General features: G+C 37.4%; 1 protein-coding gene across 1 annotated transcript in view; it reads left to right on the forward strand.

Annotated features, from left to right (window-relative positions):
- LOC136849188 (uncharacterized) overlaps positions 1-12,500 on the forward strand; it is a 251,191-nt gene that overhangs the window by 59,969 nt on the left and 178,722 nt on the right. The window contains exon 2 of the mRNA XM_067122311.1: positions 2,805-3,055. The gene's annotated coding sequence lies outside the window, so the exon portion shown is untranslated. The remainder of the gene's footprint in view (positions 1-2,804; positions 3,056-12,500) is intronic.

Here is a 12,500-nt window from a genome sequence, read left to right on the forward strand (position 1 = left end):
AGTCACCCCCAGTTATCATGTTTTCAACAATGTTATGTTTTTCAATGCAGTGAGCAAGTCACATCGTTAAATTCCTTATAGAAAAGTAAAACGGCATGCATTCCTGCTAACCGCATAACAAAGTGTAACGCAGCACCGTAATATACAACAAAAAACCGAAAAACTGGTCTTTGTCTCAGCACCTAACGTGTATTTGTTACAAAGCGAACTTTCCGTCGGTTGAAAAGTCTTCACGGACATTTTTTTTCAGGTGTGACATTCGTATCAACCAAGAATAAAGTGACCTGAGGCGATATTGCACTCTTTGGCCATCACAGTTAGACGGTGGCCACTTACGGTATGCGAGCAGTGAGCGCTAAATCAAGGTCTTAATGCCAGAACGTCATTTGTCGTAATGAGTGTTATTGACAATGATATATATGTATTTTAGGTGTCGCCTTTCGCAGAGGTATAAGTTGCTCTTGTAAGGTTAATCTTTAAAACGGTCGGAATGTAGTGTTTTTGTTGGCACGTAAGCTAATTCCACCCGTCGGGGAATTAGTATTTATATACAAGTTCATTCCATGTGCAACTTTTGCGAGAGGGACGTGATGAACATTCTCTCTCTCTCTCTCTCTCTCTCTCTCTCTCTCTCTCTCTCTCTCTCTCTCTCTGTGTGTGTGTGTGTATTTTATTTTTAAAATATGTCTTTGCCAACGTTTTGTATAAAATGTCTTTTATTTAATTAAAAAATTAATTCAAATAATAATTATAGCCCTTAATTTATTTATTTTCACAAACTGTCTTTGCTAACGTCATGGACAACAAGTTTTTTTTATTTCATTCAAAATTAACGCAGATAATTAGCAGACCCCGGGATGAAGAGATGGATTGATTGCCAAATCAAGGCCTCAACTTATTTAATAACAACGCCTAAACAAACACCACTTATTCGATCAGTAAAGGTCAAGCAACAAAATGGGTCTGGTCAGAACTTGGATTGGTAACCACTAATAAAATACTGAACGAGTTGGCACATTGGGTACCCCGACCATCACCGACCCTTGCAACGAACCTGAGTGATCCTGTGTGAGTGAGAGTGTACGAGACTGAGGCCAGAGAGCTAATAATGATATGATGTTTATGAACGTTTAAGATTGAGGCCAGAGAGCTAATAATGATAATATGTTTATTGAGGTGGAAAGTGAATGTGAGTGTGTGACCGGAATGTAGATTCGTCAATCACTGAACAACAGTGATGGTGAACCTTGATCTTCTACATATTTATTACTTTATGATCCGTGACCGAAAGAATTGATGGACTTTCTTCCATATTGGCCTTGTTATTTAACCTTTATAAGTCTGAAGATAAGTTCAGACAATAAAATCTGTAGATCACAGTTCACACACGCACAAAACACACTCATATATTTACATACCGGTATACACACACACACACACACACACACACACACACACACACACACACATATATATATATATATATATATATATATATATATATACATATATATATATATATATATATATATATATATATATATATATATATATATGTGTGTGTGTGTGTGTGTGTGTGTGTGTGTGCTTGTGTGTGCGTATGTATGTATATATGTATGTATGTCTGTGTCATGGGTATATTTAGTCGTTTCTTTGACCATAAATGCTCGTTTTGTTCCTCGGAAATGCCGTGCCACTTAGAATTACTTAAATTAGGGATGTTCTAATTATTATGCGATTTATTATCTTCTCAGAAAACTATTTCGCTCATGCGGAGTTCATGTAGTTCTTACGTAAGTGAATTAATATATATATACATATATATATACATATATATCATACATATATGTATATATATAATGATGTATGTATGTATGTATATATATGTATATATATATCATCGTAAAGATTTTTTCATTTAGAGGGAATGCCTTTGGGAATGAGGTTGCTAGCCCCATAGCCTTCCTGACCTCAGTAGATCCTGGTGCCCATATGTAACAAATTGAACAGAAGATCCTGGTGCCCATATGTAACAAATTGAACAGAAGCGACCCACGGACATGGCAAACGTGAGCTGAGTGATCTCTTGATCAAGAAGCCCAAAATTATCTCTTCCAAAATTAGGCTTTGCCAGCACCCCAACCCTAAACTTATCCTATATATATATATATATATATATATATATATATATATATATATATATATATATATATATATATATATATATATATATATATATATATATATATATATATATATAGTCATAAACTGGAGGAAGGAATAAAAAGGAGTTGACCAATATATTATATATATATATATATATATATATATATATATATATATATATATATATATATATATATATATATATATATATATATATATATATATATATATATATCTAAATGTGGCTATGATTGATAAGAAGTTTGTTTATCCGACGCAACTCTATCATATTCATTCATTTCTGTTAGTCTTTGAACAAGCTTCCGAGTCGATTACTGAGCCTAATTCAAAGTTACGAAGCGCAAACTGATAAAGTCACACTTCTTTTGTTTCTCTTTATTGAGGTACACGTTTGGCAGTTGCCTCCACTTGAGTATAAATGGAATAAGTAATGGACTGCAATTCCAAAATGGAATTTATTCAGTCTAAAAGGTTAAGTACAGCTCTGTGAATAGGACAATGCAAGGAATACTATCAATATGAAAGAGTAAATTGCATGTCCAACATGAACACCGATCGACCTCAATTTTCTACCATTTTATCCTATTACCTCCAACAATCCTTTTGTCTCTTTCCAGGCAAGTCCTACGTTGCTGAAGGACTGGAGGGGAAGGCAACCAGCCAGCCACGGTGACGTCGGAGCTTGAGGCCAGTCGCGGCCCGAGGAGGAAGGCTGGGCCGCCATTAAAAAACCACCCGGGGGACAGACACGCAGGACGCCTACGGGTATGATTGCTGGGCTTCGTTATAATATCCTTGGCAGGTTGTTCAGGCAGCCGGCGACTGTACTTGGTCATCGTATCGCCCTGAAGTCAACGCGGAAGGAATGGTAAGTCATGTTCGTGTCTTTTCACTAATTATTCTAACAAGTACCTTTGCTGCGATGACATTACTGCTGTGATTTGGACATTGTATTGTGATTAGGGGTTTTTCCTTTTGTGCATTAGATAGGAAGTGGTGGACATATCTCGTAATTTTGTTTCTTGTCTAACCATTAAGTCTCTGAGGGTCTCGTCGAGACAAAACTACAAATATGATTACGCAGTTCGAGAGAAACAAGCCGTCAGTGGATTCACTTCCCGCATTCATTATGAAGATAAAAAGTCCACGACTTTGCAGTGTGTTGATTTCATTAATGTACGTGCTGACGTTTGTCAACTTGAGCAGCGAATCATTGCAGTTGAAGTGGTTTACCGTTCATATAGTCGTAAAATAAAGTGGACATTTATAAACTGCTGCTTAATACATGACCGCGGACTTTTACACAAAGATATAAGCGTGTTTCTGAAGTAAATTCTAGTTAGTTCTATAATTTCTTGATGTTAAAATTAATAGTTCCCTTAAAACTAAAGTACAAATTCTTTACTACTTCCATCGTCAGTTCGATTTCATAAATTTTGGTCGTCTTAATTTTCTGTTACCATAAGTTTAATTTCTTCAAAAACAATTCTTCCAAAATAAAAGGAGAATTTCAACAGCAGCACGTTCCCAACACCAGTTCTCCAAGTTCTGCATCGTAAGAAAAGATGCGTTTTAAAAGATTTAATGACACACGAGTTGCAGAATCCATGCGGAGGGAATGACTAAACAAAAAACTGAATGAGTCGCAAGTGATGGATTTCGAGTGAGACACTTCTTCTTCTTCTTCTTCTTGCAGCCAGAACATAAGATGGAATAAATGTCTGGATTCTCGACCTCGTTCTCACCTCCGCTGGTGCAAAAACAAGGGTCGTAAACGATGGAAGCTGCTCATCGTGGACGATTGTTTGAGTGTTTGGAAATTCGCTGACTTAGCCTTTTATTAGTATGGAGTTACTTGTGATGTTACGAAGATTTACAGGAATGGATTTTTTTTTATGTAATTAATTTTTTTGTAATTTTTTGTGACCGGCTATATTTTTTTTTTTTTGGGGCGACTTTGGAGTTCTTTGTCTTTCTCCTTCTCACTTTCTTGGACAGCGATTATCTTTTTTCTAGTAATGAAATCGTTAAGAGTACTTCTCTCTCTCTCTCTCTCTCTCTCTCTCTCTCTCTCTCTCTCTCTCTCTCTCTCTCTCTCATCTGTTTTTGCACGGGGATATTTTTTTTTATTTATGATCATCTTGAGTGGTCCCTCTCTTTCTGTCTCTCTTATTATAGTGCAAATAGATATGACATACAGAAATCAGTGTAGACGAAAATACCTTGTACTCCAAGGCATTTGACTCGATGTTTTCTTCAGTGTATCCTCCCATTTTTTTCATAAGGGCCTGAACCAGATTATTGTCTTTATCCAAAAGGAACTCGAGTAGTGACACACTCATTCCAAGAAAAACCATTCTCAGTTTCAATGAAGTTCTGACACCTGGTGTTGCGTCATGCTTTACTGACGCGTTCTGAGGATCGGCAATCACCTGTAATCGGTCTTTGACTAATTTGGTGTCTGTGGTCTTCTTCTTTTCTCCGGTCTGTTGTTTGGTCCGTCGCGGGAACGGGAATGCTGAGTACTATGCTGTTTTTGTTGTTTATCTTTCTGTTATTATTATTATTATTATTATTATTATTATTATTATTATTATTATTATTATTTTGATGAAAAAGGATGACTGATTTTATATTAGTTTTAAATTTTTCTTATAATTTGCCTTTCTTGCACGTCAATATCGGTCAGTAATTGGCCAATGTTCACATTTCGGTGGATTATTATTATTATTATTATTATTAGATGACGAACCAGATTCATATGGAACAGTCCTACAGGGGCCACAGACTCGAAATTCAAGCTTCCAAAGAATAAGGTGTTCATTTGAAAGAAATTACAGAAGATCATAGAAAATACAAAAAGAGGACGTCAGTTATTAGAAAAGATAAATTACTATAATCCTCCTTTTTGATGTTGCGGGTCTGTTGCTCTCTTCCCTGCTTGAGATCTATTTTTCCTTCTGCCCTGGACCAAAATAGGATATTAATCTACTCGTCCTGTCGATTTTTAATTCTGTTTAAAAATGCAATATTAGTCGTTCGACCAATCTGTGTGGATGTAGTACCGTATAGGTTACGTTCATTACAATACGCTCAGAATTACTCTAATTTTTCCTTAATATCCTCGATTTTCATCACGTAGCAACACATTTTAATCCCGTATTATATTCCATATACGAGCTTGATGGAGCGCTGCGCTGTGCTGGAACCCGGCGCTGCCCGCCATGTCTCCACTACCCTCCCGATCCACTATCTACCCCTCCCACCCGCGGCGGGCAAGCAGGCTTGCTGGAGGAGGGTGGATGTGTCATTTCTCCCCTACCTTCCTGATCTCCTACCTACCCCGCTGCCACCTGGTGCGGACAAACTAAGTTTGAAGGAGGAGGGTGGATGTGTCATGTCTCCCCTACCTTCCCGATCTCCTACCTACCCCGCCCCCACCTGGGGCGGGCAAACAGGTTTGCAGGAGGAGGGTGGATGTGTCATGTCTCCCCTATCCTCCAAATCCCCTATCCATTCCCACCCCACTCGAGGCGGACAAACAGGTATTCTGGAGGAAGGTAGATGTGTCATGTCTCCCCTACCCTCCCGATCCCTTACCTACTCCGACCCCACCCGGGGCGGACAAACAGGTTTGCTGGAGGAGGGTGGATGTGTCATGTCTCCCTACCTTCCCAACCTCCTACCTACCCCGCCTCACCCGGGGTGGGCAAACAGGTTTGCAGGAGGAGGGTGGATGTATCATGTCTCCCCTACCCTCCAAATCCCCTACCTACCCCGACCCCACCCGGGGCGGACAAACAGTTTTTCTGGAGGAGGGTGGATGTGTTATGTCTCCCCTACCCTCCAGGTCCCCTACCTACCCCGTCCCCACCTGGGGCGGACAAACAAGAAAGATCCACTCGGATTTTATTAATATATAGATTATTTTAGTGATAAGACAGCTGCAGTATTTCAGCATCGTGCTTAATTGTCGACGTAATGACGAGCTAAATACTAGTCATGTCCAAATATAAAATTTGACCTTCACGCATTTTGTGGACACCAGGAGACGTACTGAACGTACCCTTTCTCGTGTACGTCTGCGACGTAATCTGTGGAGAGTAATTAACGATGATTGGGGGGTTTGTTGACCTCATTGCCTTCATATTGTTCTCTTTTCTTTTTATTGTTCTTATTATTATTATTGGTATGATTTTAAAACTTCGTTTATGATACATTAAAAATGATGATGATGATTATTATTATTATTGGTTTAATTAGAACCGACATTTATATTTCCAAGTTATTATTATTATTAGTATTATTATTATTATTATTATTATTATTATTATTATTATTGTTTTTGTTGTTATTTACCTGGCACTGTAACAGCAGATAGTAGTAACAACAACAGCAGCAGCAGTAGTATTGGTAACGCTCGTAATATATACTTTAGCGCCTTTGAATATCTAGCAACGGTGAATACCCCATCCATGTTCAGACTCCTGCAAACATTTCTGTGAGAGACCAGACAGTTCAAAATGTTAAATCTGTTGCCAGCAAGTTTGGTATTTTGTTAACATGCCAGAAGTTCTGGTCTTCAGCCGTGTTGCTAAAGTGTCATGACCTATGACCTATTCGCCCCAGTTTGGTATATTGTTGGGATAAGTGCCTCCTTCTTTGCTCCACTTTTCGTCTCAGGACTGAATGAAAGACGGTTTCCAAGACACCTTGACCATATTTCTTTCTGTTCAATCTGTTAAGAAGTGACCTTGCTGCCTTTTGCCATAGATGCCATTCTGGTACTTGTTTCATTAATTCGGATTATCCCGTAGAGCGGTAGTGCCGTCAGTTCACCTCACGCGGTGCACTGTAGGCATTACTTTAGGTTCTTTGCAGTGTCCCTTTGGCCTCTACCCCCAACCCCTTTCATGCCATTTACACTACCTCCGTTTATATTCTTTTTCTTTCATCTTACCTTCCACCATCTCCTAACAGTTGTTTCATAGTGCAACTGCAAGGTTTTCTTCCGTGTTAGACATTTAAAACTTTTTTACTCTTAATTTCCCTTTCAGCGTTGAATGACCTCATAGGTCCCAGCGCTGGCCTTCGGCCTAAATTTTATATTCCCCTGTAACAACACCAGGTCCCCATTTCCCATATCTGCTTCAGTCTTGGACAAGAAGGGGGCTTCGTGTTCCTACCCCGTCGGCCTTTGCACAGCAAATTCGTAAAATACATCATCGACGTAACTTTGCGCTCTAGTTGTTAAAAGGAATGACGTTCACTTTTTGACGCCGCATCAAGTCTTTTGTTTACAAGAATTCGGCGTTGATTCAGACACCAGTTCTTTTAAAAGCCAAAGTGATGGTGGATGAAAGTGTATAATAATTGTGATACCAACGACAAAAGCTTCTGTTTTTTAACATTCAGGGCACCGACAGCCTTTGGGCAGTCTGGCTTGATTGCACGGAAAAGTTCTAAGAAGAAAATTCGTTAGCGTTCGCCATGTTTATGACGTATCTCTGAAACGTTCCAGACGACTTGATCTAAAAATGAAAACTGAAATAAAAACGAATAATAGTGAAATATATAAAGCGATAAATGAAGAAACGAATAAACGAAAAACTAAGGTATAACACAAAGGTTGAATAAAACAAAGATTGAATATATTTGGATATGCTTTTGTTTTAAAAATTTTTTTTCGTTCCTAGTCGTTGGTTGCACCGTATCCAATTGTTCTTTCTTTTTACTTAAATTTTCTTAACACTTCGAATCGTCTTTAGACTAATTGTTTTCTTTTATGATGTTTATGCCATTTTACTCTTGCATTTTTCAACGTGAACTCTTTATGAAGTTTGAAAATAACTCACAAGCGAGTCAAAACACGGCAAAAATGAAAGTGCTCTGGTTACTCGATGAGTTCAAGTTCATAGTTTTATTGTTATTCAAAAATGAACTCACATTCTTTTGGTACGAGCTAAAAGGCCATTAACTTCCCGAGCAAGCTTTCGGAGAAGAGAATAGAACCAAAGCGAACAAATGAAATAAGAACTGGAAATAAACAAAATACAAATAAATTCAGCAAAATACTCAAAACCAAAAAAAAAAAAATACGAATTTATCTTGATAAATCCGAACTCACAAGCATGACGCTTTTGAACATGATGATCCATAACATTGCCAAAAGGACTTTTTCGAGTATCACAACAAAGAAAACGGGGGACCATTGACACACTGTGTGAAGATGCTGACTATACGAGAAGAGTAGCAAACACTGCCATAAGAGATTCAGACACAAACGATGACCGTGAGAGTTCCTTAATGAAATAAAAATTCTGTAGAATTGTTAAAATGGAAAACGTCCGAAGATGATCCACAATAACTTTCATTGATGGGAAAAAGGAAATTATCTCTCCAGGCAGTTTGTCTTAATGAAAAAGGTTTCAGGTGTGAGGTTGGTAACATCAACATAACGTAGTGGTAGAACGAAAGGTCTTGCACCCTTTTGTCATTAATATTATTTCTTATTTGGTACAGAAAACCTTCCGAACAGTCGCCACCGTTTTGGCAGCATTAGATCCCTCATCTCTTAATGCAAAGGTTTTGAAATATTTCCTGCGCATGAGCTACTTACTGCAATGAAAACGAGCTGATTAAATGCTTTAAGAAATATGGGGAACCACGGTATTTATGTTGATCGAATATGGATCTTGTTAGACCTTAAAAATAACATAATTTTTTCAAATAACATTGCAACAGATTTCTTCTCCAAATCCCTCTGACTTTTGCTTGGAGCGTGAAGGGAGATGAGGATTGCCAAAATATTTTCCTATTATGAGATTGAAGGAAACGGAGGCTGTGTGACCTTTACTTGTTTTCCCAAATATTTTGGTCTGGGTGAAACAAGAGGCAAAGAACAGGTTCCCTCCACTGTTCATTTTGCCTATTGGAGATAACATCAGCAAAACATATGGATGACTGACAGGCATTGAAATTGATAAACGGAAAAATATAGAATCATGAGGAAGAATGTAATCTTTACGCAGTAATGGGCAGGTTTCCAAAAGCAAGTTCCAAGTGAGAACCACCACCCTGGCCCGAGAGCAAAAGCAACTGGCTACTTACGGTGTCCCGAGATATTATTATATTAATGCAGATTATACCTCCGGCTATAGTTAACGTTTGAATTCAAGTCTTTGGCTATAGTTAGTGTTTGAATGAAAGTCTTTGGTTATAGTCTGCCTTTGAATTAAAGCCGTTGGTTCAAGTTGGGCATCGATTTGAAAGCCTTTCGGCCACTGCGCGAAAGAGGAACGAAGTAATGCGCACGTCACTATCGTAAATATGATGTTTGGTGTCATCTTCTTACCTATCTCGGGAAGAAGAAGAAGTAGAAGAAGAAGAAGTAGGGTATTGTAACGGGTTCTACCAAAACATTCTATATCATTACTGGCATTCCCAGTCATAAGAGAGTCCACACCGTGTAGGTTATTTTTTGTAGTAAAATTCCATAGTCATGAAAAATGTGTTTCAGAAACATCTTTGTTGAAGGTGATACTGGTGATGATAGGTCGGTGTAACATGAGTAGGCATCACCATGGTTTTTAAGCTAATTTTGCCCGAAACGAGCTTGAAATTAAGTTGCTCGTTTTTTCTCACAAGTCCTGTCCGTGCGTTTGGGAGTTCTACTTATAATTTACTTCCTGAAGGTGGAATCTTCCGTCATTCTCACGAGACGGGTTTGTGATATTGTAGAAAAATCTATCAACACACACCATTCTTACCTTTGAGCAGCCATACCCGTCCAGTCTCTGAACCATCAGAAATGGAATTTGCTGTTCTTAGAGAGAGAGAGAGAGAGAGAGAGAGAGAGAGAGAGAGAGAGAGAGAGAGAGAGAGAGAGAGAATTTCGTTCCTCTGTAAAGGGAGCCTAATATTTCCATTTGTCATTCTTTTGAGATAATTTTCTCTGCATTACAAAATTAAAAAAAGGAAACAATCTTAAGTGCGGTGTTTTTAGCAGAAAGTTTGAGCGTTGATATCCTTCCACTTAGCTCCTTCCTACGTATAACTTTTCATTTATTTAGCTATTGCAATGTTATTCCTCTTCTACTGTTCCAACCTCTCTTTGTGAATCCCTTATTCATTACCACTTTCTTGTTCCTTTGTTTTCATGTCGGTATTTGTGAATAATATCGAACATTGGAATGCTAAATCATTATTGTTGTCATTACAATGTTTGTTTTTTAATGAGAAGGCTGAAAAGGATATGGCACCCAAAACTCGGTCCTATGAGGAAATGTATGGAAGTGGATATTACCTCACAGTGATAACAAACCTCATCTAAAAAAATCGCTTGAAATACTTTAGTTAATACAGAGGAAAGCGTTAAGTTCCTGCATGAGTGGTCAGATAGGTTGACACTGAATTCGGGGCTTCCACGCAGTATCCTGTGTGCTTTTTTAATTAATTTCATCGAAGGTATATCACACAAAAGTGCTCTCTCTCTCTCTCTCTCTCTCTCTCTCTCTCTCTCTCTCTCTCTCTCTCTCTCTCTCTCTCTCTCTGTATTTATCATTGGGACTCATATTGAATAATAAATTCTCAGACTGATATATATGGGTGATCCACGTAATGTTCCTCGACCCATGAATGTAATTTATCACTGAAATTGCCTTTTGGTTCTCACGTAATTCACATATTATTCATAAGTTATACAAGAGATAGTGGAAGACAATTGTCAATTGCTACTCCCAGATTCACTTTCAGTCCCCTATTTTTATCGGTAGTGAATACGAAACATTATTGTCCATCCTTTTGTATGAAATTTAGGTTTTGTTAAATTATCTTTATTTGTTTTTCTTTCGATTTTTGAATTATGGACATTCTATAGCGTAGAAGCTCGGATTGCAAGTTAATGAACAATTACTTTTGTTCCAAGAGTTTTTTATTTTTGCGCATTCTGAATTGTAAGAATGATCGATTTTTTAATTATGGCCATTCTATGGTGTAGAAGCTCGGATCGCAAGTTAATGAACAATCACTTCTGTTCCAAGAGATTTTTATGTATTTTTGCGCATTCTAAATCTAAGGAATGAATGGTTATCATTCAGTTTATCGGAACAATTCTTTAGCCGTTCGCACACCTAGTAAATTTCCTTTCCAGATTACAGGCATTACGGCTAATACTGGCATTCTGACGCATTACGGTCAATTGCCTGTCGCGATGACAGGTCATGCCGCACGATTTACGGCGATGGGCCAATTGTCGCCATCGGTCGTAATACGTAACAGGTGGCTAGAAATGACAGCTTCGTTCTACGACGTTTTTTTTATGAGGTTTCGTTGATGCCAATGCTGACCGAAGCAGATTGACCCGAGCTGACCAAAATAAAAGACCCGAGCTCACAGCTAAAAGTTTGACGCTGTGTTTACGCAGAAGCTTGATGTTCATTTTGTAAATGCGTCTTACTTTAAATATGTCAGGTGTATTATGTGCATCAAGTACGTTACTTGTTTAAGGTCAGTGCTTTCCTGTCTGTTGATAAATGTGATTAAATAGGTTTTAGGTAAAGGTAAAAATGGTTTCTTGTATTTCCTCTGCGCTAAAAATTAAAATACTTGAATAAATACGGGTATATATATGTATGTACATATATAAATATATCTGTAATTATTTTAATATATTAATTTTTAGCATGTATATATATATATATATATATATACATACAGTATATCTATATATACACATATACTGTATGTGTGTGTTGTGTGTGTATGTATGGGTATGTGTGTATTTACATACATATGTATGTATGTATGTATGTATGTATATACACACATATGTATGTATGTATGTATGTATGTATATACACACAAATACCCATACATACACACAGAACACACTCGCTCACATACACACATATACATATATATATACACATATATGTGTGTTGTGTGTGTGTATGGGTATGTGTGTATATACATACATACATATGCATGTATATACACACATAACCGTACATGCACACAAAACACACACACACACACACACACACATATATATATATATATATATATATATATATATATATATATATATATATATATACATGCTAAAAATTAAAATATTAAAACAATTACAGAAACTTACAGGGATATACCGGTAATTATTCAAGTATTTTCATTTTTAGCACATACAGTGTACCCTTACCGCTAAAAACGAAGGTAATATGAATAACTTTGTAGTGGCTGGCATGGATAGCAATAAATTTTATATCATAGGAAAGGCAACTTGTCTTAGTTTTGCATTGTGCAAAAAATTTATA

The sequence above is a fragment of the Macrobrachium rosenbergii genome, chromosome 20 (assembly GCF_040412425.1).
Source record: "Macrobrachium rosenbergii isolate ZJJX-2024 chromosome 20, ASM4041242v1, whole genome shotgun sequence".
NCBI lineage: Eukaryota > Metazoa > Arthropoda > Malacostraca > Decapoda > Palaemonidae > Macrobrachium > Macrobrachium rosenbergii.